Source organism: Brachyistius frenatus, unplaced genomic scaffold (genome assembly GCF_029030835.1).
Source record: "Brachyistius frenatus isolate BFR_SWC_R1_liver_20210118 unplaced genomic scaffold, ASM2903083v1 Contig_220, whole genome shotgun sequence".
In the NCBI taxonomy this organism is placed as follows: Eukaryota; Metazoa; Chordata; class Actinopteri; family Embiotocidae; genus Brachyistius; species Brachyistius frenatus.
Window position 1 is genome coordinate 456689 of NW_027210819.1, and position 10171 is coordinate 466859.

A 10171-nucleotide genomic window follows, 5' to 3' on the forward strand; every position below is an offset into this window, starting at 1 on the left:
GAGGGCTCGGTGACATCCCTTTTTCCAACTTTTTTGTGACTGTGGCTTGAGTTAGAGAATATGACATGGCAATACCACCGTCGACCTCTGACTTTTTCATCGTCCTTTATGTCCTCTCGCTGTCATGGAACTGCAAAAAAAAGATGTGCAACTGGGGAAATTAGGTACTATCAAGTGTGATTTTTCTTTTTTGGAGTAATCTATAATAAGATTTGTAAAATCTTGCACGATTTCAATCTTGATTCGAGACCCAGAAATTAATTCAGCTCCCATTTTACATGCTGCTATTTATTTTATTTGGCAGGTTGGAACAAGGATTATGCCACAGCATTATAATCAGCCTTTTGTTTTTCTCCAGAATTTCAGTGCCATCCTGCTCTATTTACAATGCTCTGGCATTTCACTTAAGTAGCACATAGGCTGTCCCTAATTAGATCATAATGCTGATCTGTTGTCCTGATTAGCATTGAATGGACTTTGATCAGCATGTATTATCAGATTACTGTGATAGCCCACCTTTGGATTAAGACAAAGTCCACGCTCATTGTGCTCTCTCGCTGGGAAGAAAGAAGGGGGTGTGGGTCGGTTGAGGATTAAGACCGAGGCCTCCTTTGTATGCGGGAAATACCACTTTATCAGGGAGGGCTGTGTCAAGCCGCAGGTTCTAGCAATGAGACGGGGGGAGCGGGCTGCTCTTTCAGGGGAAGCAGTCTTCTGTACCCTGGCCTCTCTTCCAGACCCCAGACCCCCTTTGTGGAGGCCCAGTGACCAGCAAGGAGCACAAGGGATGACACACCCCAATCTGGCCTGTTTACCCAGGGAAATAATCACTAATTTTGGAATAATCACACCTCCCGCTGACCAAGACTAATTGAATGGTGGCATGCCATGGAGGCGATGGACCAGCTTTGCATCGCGTCCGCCTTGTCAATGGTGTTTGGCCAAGCAGCTCAGAGTGATTGATCCCCATGGAGCTCTGAACACAGAGAGGCGGAGCAGCAAGATATAGAAACATAATTAGTCATGAATATGCCTCCATACCCCCGCTGCGATGATCCCGAGATTTTAGGATTGAGGAATGTTGGATCACCCATCAGTTTTATTTGGACAAGTTGGATGTATTGTGGTGCACTGGGATAGTCTGAGGAAATATGTGACCCAACCTAACCTCATCGAGAAATCGAAATTTCATATATAGAGATTGCCTATTCATAGCCACTGAGAGCACTTGCATTTCTTTACAATGACGTGACGCTTCAATCTTACTGCCAGCTTTGGAAAAGAAAAAAACATCCCTTGCCAATAAATAGGTCATGTCCTGTTGACATTTTTCCCAGCATGGGCCATTTTGATCAGCCACAATATCTGAGAGTTCAGAGTCCAAGAAAGAGGATTTAAGAACTTTGCTCATTCATTTTCCCCGTCGGAGAAGGTATCATCATTTTTACCATTGAGCTAATTCACTGAAACTGAAAGGAAAAGCTTTGAATGAGGTAATGGAAAATTTCAATCCATCTTTTCTCAATGGCAACCCTTCCCTCTTTATAGATGCAGCTTAATGCAACAAAAGAAGCTGATGCATGTGTTTCATGCTTTGTTTGATATTTTTGGAGAGGAAAAAAAATGCCCCTGGGTTTGGATTATTACAAAGTAGAGCAAAAGTTCAAATTGGAACAAAGTCAAACCTCCAAACTAAATGTGAACTGCTGCTCCTGACTTAACTATGTGTAATAGCTTTTTATCTGTTGTTATTTTTTTTAGGTTAGGCCTGGGAGAACAATATATAATAACTATTTAATATCAACCATACAAAATCGTTCTTTTGCTGAGGAACTTCACGTGTAAGCTTGGTAATAATTATAGTACAAATTAAATGTAAACTGTCATCCCATCTGCATTCATGCATACTACTAATGGAATAACAAAGCGTAGGCTCATGTGGTCAAATTGAAATTTGAAGTGAGATATTCTGGATTGACTCCAGGCAAAACAAAAATAAAATGTGCTTTTAAATATTTTCCTCAACACATTTGCCACAAATGTCCCAACACATGCACACGTATAAGAGACGGAGAGAGGAAAAGTGAATGGCTGGTATCAAGGTTCCCATCTGCTGTCAGATCAATATTTTGTGCAAGCCTTGTAGGCCTGTCTGTTTACCCTAGGCATCTGTGCCTAGCATACCAACCCAGCGCAATGTTTGAGCATGTGACTGTGTAATAATGGCAGATAGAGGAACTAATAGCCACTGCAATATCTGTAGCTTGACCCAGTGTGCCTCTCCCTAATTGATCTATAGATTAACATCAGACACATCAGTCAGGGGTTAACCTTTTCTGTTAGCTGCACTGTCTTTGCTGTGGATTATCAAGCAATTGGAAAGCTGACAGTGGCTGGCAAGAGGCGAGCTGTCTTCATTTTAATGTATTTCAAAGGACAGGTGAAAGGAAAACAGCACATTAAATGATAAACCAAAACACTCTCTTAATCACATTTCTGATGCGGTACGTCTTCCCTTTGCACTGTCCATGAGGTTATTCTGTTATTTCAGAACATGCAGACGTCAAATTGATTATATTATTTATATTTTCAGACGGTCTTCCTTTTTGGCTCGGGACTTTGAGAAGTCTTCCGCCTCTGTGGTTCCTCTCACAAAGTGTCCATTTCACCGACGGCAGACTTGCCGAGGTCAGGCCAGTTCAGTCCCAATCGGCCCGCCGTTCCCTCACCCTATAAGTACACTTGGTCTGGCTATGTAAACTTTGACATGTGGGTGTCAATCTCTCCCATATTTACCGTGAGCTTTATCAGACATGATTAGTTTTCCGAGCAAATTTGGAGGTAAAAAGAAAAACACCACTCGCAGTATGTAAGCCAACACTGCGTGTGCCACTGTTGGGCACTGCATATTTACAAGGGTCCTGCTTGTTTTGCTAAGGCTTTCTCTGTAGGTACATGTCAACTCAGGGCTTTTGGAAGAAGCAGGGGTTTATCAACAAGCAAGAAAGGGTGCGTTCACGCATGCCAGTCTACCCCGGCAGGTCCATGTTTGTTAGCTGTGCCGTTCCTCTACTTGTACTGTAAATACTTAAAAGTACGGTGGATGTCAACAGTGGGATTTTAGTGAAACATTCCCAATATTATCACCCATTCAAACAAGTAGAGGAGAGAGGGACGTCAGGAAGTTCATAATGCGCTTAAAAAAAGGGTGATAACTCTATTTAAGACAAGACAGATGGGATTATTTTATTTATTGCATTAGAGAAAACAAAGGCGTAGTACATCCCTAAGATTGAATTTGATAGGATTATATTTGTGGACACTGGTCAATGACATACGAGGGCCCTAAGTGTTTGCCTCAAACAAATGGTCCCCACTAAACGTGTACTCAAGCCAGAGTAAATTTGATTGTGGTGAATGGAGAGAGGAGGGGTGACTCGGCCATTCCTGTAAACACAGGAGAAAGAGAAACATTTGCTATGACACGGATAAAGCAAAGATGATAGTAGCATGCAAATGTTGGCAGATGTAACAAAGCAGTTTGCTTTTACGGACCTTGAAGAGTCCTCATAGAATAATGACACTGACCTTAGTTAGTCGCCTTGGAGTAGTCCTGTCAATTTGCAATACTGTCAGGAAATTACTTTCTTTTTTAAATATATATTTCCAGGCACCAAAGCATTGAACGCACGATAATGAATCCTACTGATTTACAGTACAGAACGGTTAGTTTGCCGACCTTCAAAATGATCTCTGATTATATTTTCAGTGGGATTTCTTCACCCAATTTAGAATTCACCTTCATGTCCTGAAGGTAATCCAGAGTACACTCGCCTTATCCATGTACAATCTCATAACCACTGACGCACATCTTATCAAAAGTTATTAGTTGAAGTTGGACTTCCTCACTCCCATGTTACCATCTTGTGTAGACCAATACCATTCCCCGCTGCATGGTGTCATGGTAACCGTGGGAACGCTTGGTCTCTGTTTAATAAATGTGGTTGGACCAGAGTGAGGGTCCCATATTGACCACTCAAGAAGAGATTAAACGCTGGTGACATTTCCGAGGTGGAATTTGCAATTTCCACAAATATGAGGGCGTCCTGGAGCCCGGCATGACAGCACATAAAATCAATACAAATAACCTGAATCCCTAATACCTTGATCCCTGTTAGTGGAGGGATGCATTACAACTAAGACACTGGGAAGTGGGAGACACAGCTCTCCGTAACCTCCCTCCACCACCTCCACCTCCACCACCAGGCTCACTGCTGATTCCTATCGACTGTCTCCAGGCCAAACACAGACGCAATAACAATTAGGTGAGACACTGGGCCAATTCTCTCAGTCCCACATGCACAAACACACACACACACACACACACACACACACACACACACACACACACACACACACACACACACACACACACACACACACACACACGTATACTGCACTATATGAGTATACACCTAATAAAAAGGATAAATGTAAAAAAAATATCATGTCGGTTTTTCAAATTTAGTTCTTTTCTGTGTTCCAAACCCATAAATATAACTATAAACATAAGAAGAGGTGCTTAGAAACTATTAAATGCCACACAACTTGATTCACAAAGCCAACTTAAACATTCCTATTGATATTCAGACTGTGGAAAAGATATCTTTGGGAACACATTGGCCACACCCGTTGTGAGTCATCACACCAAGCAGGATTAGCGGGCTTACCCCAGATTTAGCCGAGGGGAGACACTGAAAAGAAAACTGCTCTCCTTCTTTATATCTCCTTTTCTGTCTGTTGCAAGAGCCAGAATTGGGGGTGGGGGGATGTTGAAGGTGTGCTTCTCTGTACAGTAGCTACTAGGCAGGATCTAGCCGACACTGGAACTCACTAAGCCTTCACAGAAGGGCAGGTGAGGCGAGGCAGGTGGCTCTTTTACAGCTTGGAGAGCAGTTGGCCTCTCTTCAAAGCTGGCGCCTGTAAATGTCACACCACTTTGAGTGTATGGAGCGCTCATAAACAATAGGGATACAACTGTAAGGCACAGCAGTGAGGCAAATTTCCCCTCAAAAGTGTTAAGTCTTCTGTGATTGCTTCAAAGAGTTACAAGTGAGAAGCATCTACTATCTATTATCTGATCATATACAGGCCCGTGTACATGATTAAAATATTGTTCAGTGTTGCAGAGTAAGCTATCCGGCTCAGCCACTTCATTTCCTGCTGATTGTGATGTGGCTTCATTACCTTTCTATGGAGGTGATAACAGTGCACCTGCTGCCTCTGCTTCCTGTGTCTGACCACAGCTGGCTGAGCCCCTCCCACTCGGCACCGTCGCCTGCCTACAGGTGGTGGTGGTGGTGGTGGTGGTGGTGGTGGAGCTGCTGACCCTGCAGTGGTGCCAGACACACACTCTTACCAACAGCTCTCATGGTGGCTCCGTCATTATTTGGTTTAAACTGTTTCTATTACTCTTCCGATCTGTTCCACATGCCACAGAGGCAGTCTACTGATTTCCCACATGAAGTTTAGTTTGCAAGGAGTCCATTCATGAAAACAGTAAAATAATGTCATATGTGGCTCTGAATGGACTTTTTCCACAGTTTAAAAAATAATCCTGATGATGGCACATGACACCAGCCAGATATCACTGTAAAATGAATTGTAAAATTGTAACGTGACATTAAGTTACCTTTGATATGACATTGTGTGATGAACTAAAAACCATACAAGGTATTTAAGATTCGGAACAAATCGAGCCTGACTAATATATCTATTGGCTGATTTTATCAGCCATATTGGCCTATCGAAGATATATCAGTGTATCTATATTAACAGATATGTGTCAACATGAAAACATTTTTAACAGAATATAATGCAGGGGAAGATGCTTGGGGTTCTATTTTTGTTTAGTTTTTAGTTTTTCTATTTATAATTATTAAATTCCCAGTAAAGTTTACTGTTTTGTTTTTATTTTCAGCATCCTGTCTAGCTGCTGGGTCAGATGTTAGTGAAGTGGTCCTTTATTCGATTCTCCTCACTGTTTCCTGGTGTGTACAGTGGGATCCACATATTTATGTGAGTTGTTTCTTTTACCAACAGCCTGGGATGAAGGATCATTGATGGATGTGAGAATCTGAGGCCTGCCCTTTAAAGCTCTCCTGTCAGGAGGAATTACTGCTCAGTGTTCTGCAGGTGGACAGTTGGAATCCTTCAACACTGATATCTTAATCTGCGTCTTTCCTCCCGATGAAGTGGACACTAGAGTGGGAATGAGGAGCTGCAGAGGAATCCAGGTGGCCCGTGACGTTCACCGGCAGGTAAGACTTTACATACTTGGACTCTACGACTCCTCACTCCTTTCTTTAGGACAGAAACCTCAGCTTTTTGCCCCCCACTGCAGGAGTGTTTGCAGGAGAGGTGGTTTAAAAGCTGTGCCCCAGTTAAAGCTGCCATCATCATTACACTAAGAGCTTGAACTGTGGCGGCGTAATGTGTGTGCCGAGTTACTCTGTCTGTTTGAAGGGCCCTCAGCAGAAGTGTGTCTGTTGTTGACACTCCCCATTTAATATTGTTTGAATTTTTCATCAAGATCTCAAGCCTTGTTACAAGAGCCCTTTGTTTTCTGACTTGTTTGTACATTCTTTGTGTGTGTACGGGAGTGTATGTGTGTTTGCAGAGACATTATAGACTTCTATTTAGTGAGAAATCTAACAAATTTAGCCATGTCTCTTCACACATTCTTAAGTCAATTATTGTGTTTTATCACAATATTTTCTATGCTCAGTATTGTCCATCCTGGAGGTCTGCGGTGGTCTAATGAGGGATTCCCTGCTCTGGACTGGGCATCCAGCTGCAGACGTCCCTGTGCCCTTGTCTTCCAGCCTCTTTTGTGCAGGGGACCCTGACGCAGCCTTGAATGCAGGTCACGGCAGGTTACTGACAAAGCTCGGTGAAAGGGCTGTTTTGTGTGCATGCATGAAAGAAGTGCGCACGATTAAAAAAATAGCTTACCCTCCTGTCAATGCATCGCCATTAAAACAGCTGGGCCGGGCTCCTGCCTTGCATTCAGCCACGTGAAAGTTGATTCTGTCTTTGTGCCGCTATCTTGTCCAAACTCCCCCTTTACTGCCACCCTTTGTTGGCTGCTTTGTGCGAGCACCATCACGGAGGCAAAGTCAGCCTCATAAAAAGAGTTCATTTTGGATTCACTGGCCTCCGATGAACACTGGGAACTTTCTTTATTGTGCCTTCATCCATAAATTGGTGCTCACTCACTGGGCCCTGTCAGTCTGTCTCAAAAGATTCTTTATGGAGCATTTCCTACTCCTTCCCCTGGACACGTTTTCTCAATTCACCCATGTAGCCTAATCACACCCGGCTGATTTTGAAGCCACTATGCCAGTAATTCAGCCACTATGCTGTGTGCTGAGCTAATTCAATTTATTTTGATAAAGAGAAAACAATCAATTCATGTATTTTTATTTTTGAAGACAGCAAAAGATTTGGATTAATCAACTTCAATCTCACCTTGTTGTCAGATGATCTTGTGGATCCGTGAGAGTGTTTTCATTTTTCTGTCAGTTATGACACATTAGAGCTTTCATTGGCTTTAGGATGAGTTCTCTGAGTCGAGGGTAAAAGTAAACACACAGGATCCCACCCATGGAGCAGCTGTCAGTGGCTTCAATGAATCAGCTCTACCTGGGCAACCAGGCGCTCTTGGGGTTAATGGAAGCGGAGGAGGAGGAGGAGGAGGAGGAGGTCTGTATGGCACAACCTCCTCTGTTAGATGTGGTGCTTTGAGGAAGACCTCCCTTCCCTTTACCAGGCTTGTCATTTTTCCACCACCCCTCATTGTTCCACCCCCGGTCTCCCTCTCCGACTCTCTCGGTCTCTCCCTCCTCCCCGAGGCCCTCTTCACTCCGTCCAAGGCCCTTCTGATGCCAAGACAACACACACACACCAAGCAAGCAGCAACATGTTCTCTCACACTGACACACTCCCATAAAGAAAGACAGACAAAGACACAAGAAGACACACAACCAGAAAGTCACTAAAGGGCTTTCCTATCTTATCAGTATTGTCATCGCTCTATCGTCCACGGCCAATCCTCTTGTGTGATTGCCCAGTGATTCCCCCAAAAAGGATGCAATTTATACCTGAGAGGAGATGTGGAATAAGCCAAAGCTGAGAAATGACTTTGAAATGAATGTTTACTTCACAGGAGCATTTTTAATTCACACCATTGGCACCATTTACAATTGAGGCAGGTGCTATAGAGGCTTTTCTGAAGAGCAGCATTCAACTGTTTATGAAAGATTTGATTAGTGTTTCATCACTTCCTGTACAGTGACCAGGGGCGTCTGGAAAAACTGCTGTTTTTTTTAATATGGTATAAATTTCAATGTAGACATCTTGTTTGTTGCTGCCTTGAGTCATTGTAAGTCCATGCTGCCATTATGTGCAGGACACTTAAATAATTACAATAACTTAAAAATAAAATTAAAAAAAAAGAAGTCCTTAATTTATACATATATTTTCATATTAATTCAAAATCGCATCCATTTTTAATTTTGCCCTTTGTTTATTAGCTGCTTTCATGTCTCCCAAATAAATAGGGGCTTTGATAAACCTTTCTATGAGGTGTATATGTGCAGTGTAGGTTTATCTATGATATAGTAAAAGATGTGCAAAAGCGTTGTAGGAGTTCATGATATAATCATTTATTATACCCTACTGTCTGTAAATTCTTTCCATATATATTTATTCATAAATGAAGAATGTTCTGGTAAATTTAGTAAATTATTTTGTTTTTAAAGTACATTTAAAGTGTATTGACATCATGCAAACATGTGATGAGGCAAGACAACTATATTTGATTTATAAAAAAAAAAAAGCAAAATGTCATCCTGTGTAATTCCCTATTACACATGCTGATAATGCATTATTAGGACATAGAAGTTATTTCAGTGCTCATATCCACAATATATTACAGATATAAGATACATAAACAGTGTCACTAACTCCTCCTCTCATCCTGCTCATTTTCTCCCACAGCTCTGAGCCTCTTTTGTTCTGTCGACCTTTCTGCTTTGGCCTCTGCTGCTGCTGATGGAGGGGATTGTCTAGTTTTATTTATATGACAGGTGAGCCTGCTCAGCTGCTACCTGTGTGTGTGTGTGTGTGTGTGTGTGTGTGTGTGTGTGTGTGTGTGTGTGTGTGTGTGTGTGTGTGTGTGTGTGTGTGTGTGTGTGAGAAAGAGCAGCAGCTGTCTCACACACGCAATGGTCCCATTTGAACTCTTTCATGCGACATTATTGTGGCGCATATATATATATATTTTTTTTAATATATATATATTATTATTATATATTTATTTATATATATAAAATAAAAAAATACAATTTTTATTTTTTTATTTTATCAATTTAAATCGTCAATTTTTCAGGATGCTATGATGCTAAGATACATCAACAGATTCAGTCAAACTGGTGGGCAGCAACAGCTGGGCCAGATGCTCTCTGGGCTGCAGCCATATTTGTGCGTTATTACCCTCATATATTACCACTCTATTTACTTCCTGGCCTGTGAATCACCAGTGTAATTTTCCTTGTCCCACTGATATGGTCATAACATCTCTGCTCTTGTATATACACTTTATGATTTGACTCATATGCTGGGGTTCAATACATCCCTATTGACTCAGGTAATTGAACACGAGGGACAGGCTGTATTCATAAAAGAGGCAGAGAGACATGTCGGTGAATGGGGGGTTATTGGAACAGCAGCGAGAAGCTTCTGGCGGTTTGGTCGACATGGTTTTTGCTTCCAGAGAGGCGTCGGGTTGTGTGTCTGTCATTGACTGCAGTTCAGGCGTGACGATGGCAGGACAGAGGTCTTCCACCTGAGCAGATTTTTGTTCTGAGTTGCTCCATTACCTGAGTGGGACTCCTTTGTCTTACAGCTCCAAGTGGAAAATGACTAAACAGCAGAAATGGTTCCAGCCGGCAGGCGTCACAAGGATTGTTTGCGTGTGTGCTTTTGGAGTGATGAAGGTTGAGAATGTTTCTGAATATCTACATTTAGTTGAAGCCAAGAAACACCTGCTCTGTAGTTTATTTACTTTCATGAGGGTACTGCATGTAGCTGCTGTCTGATGGACTTTCGG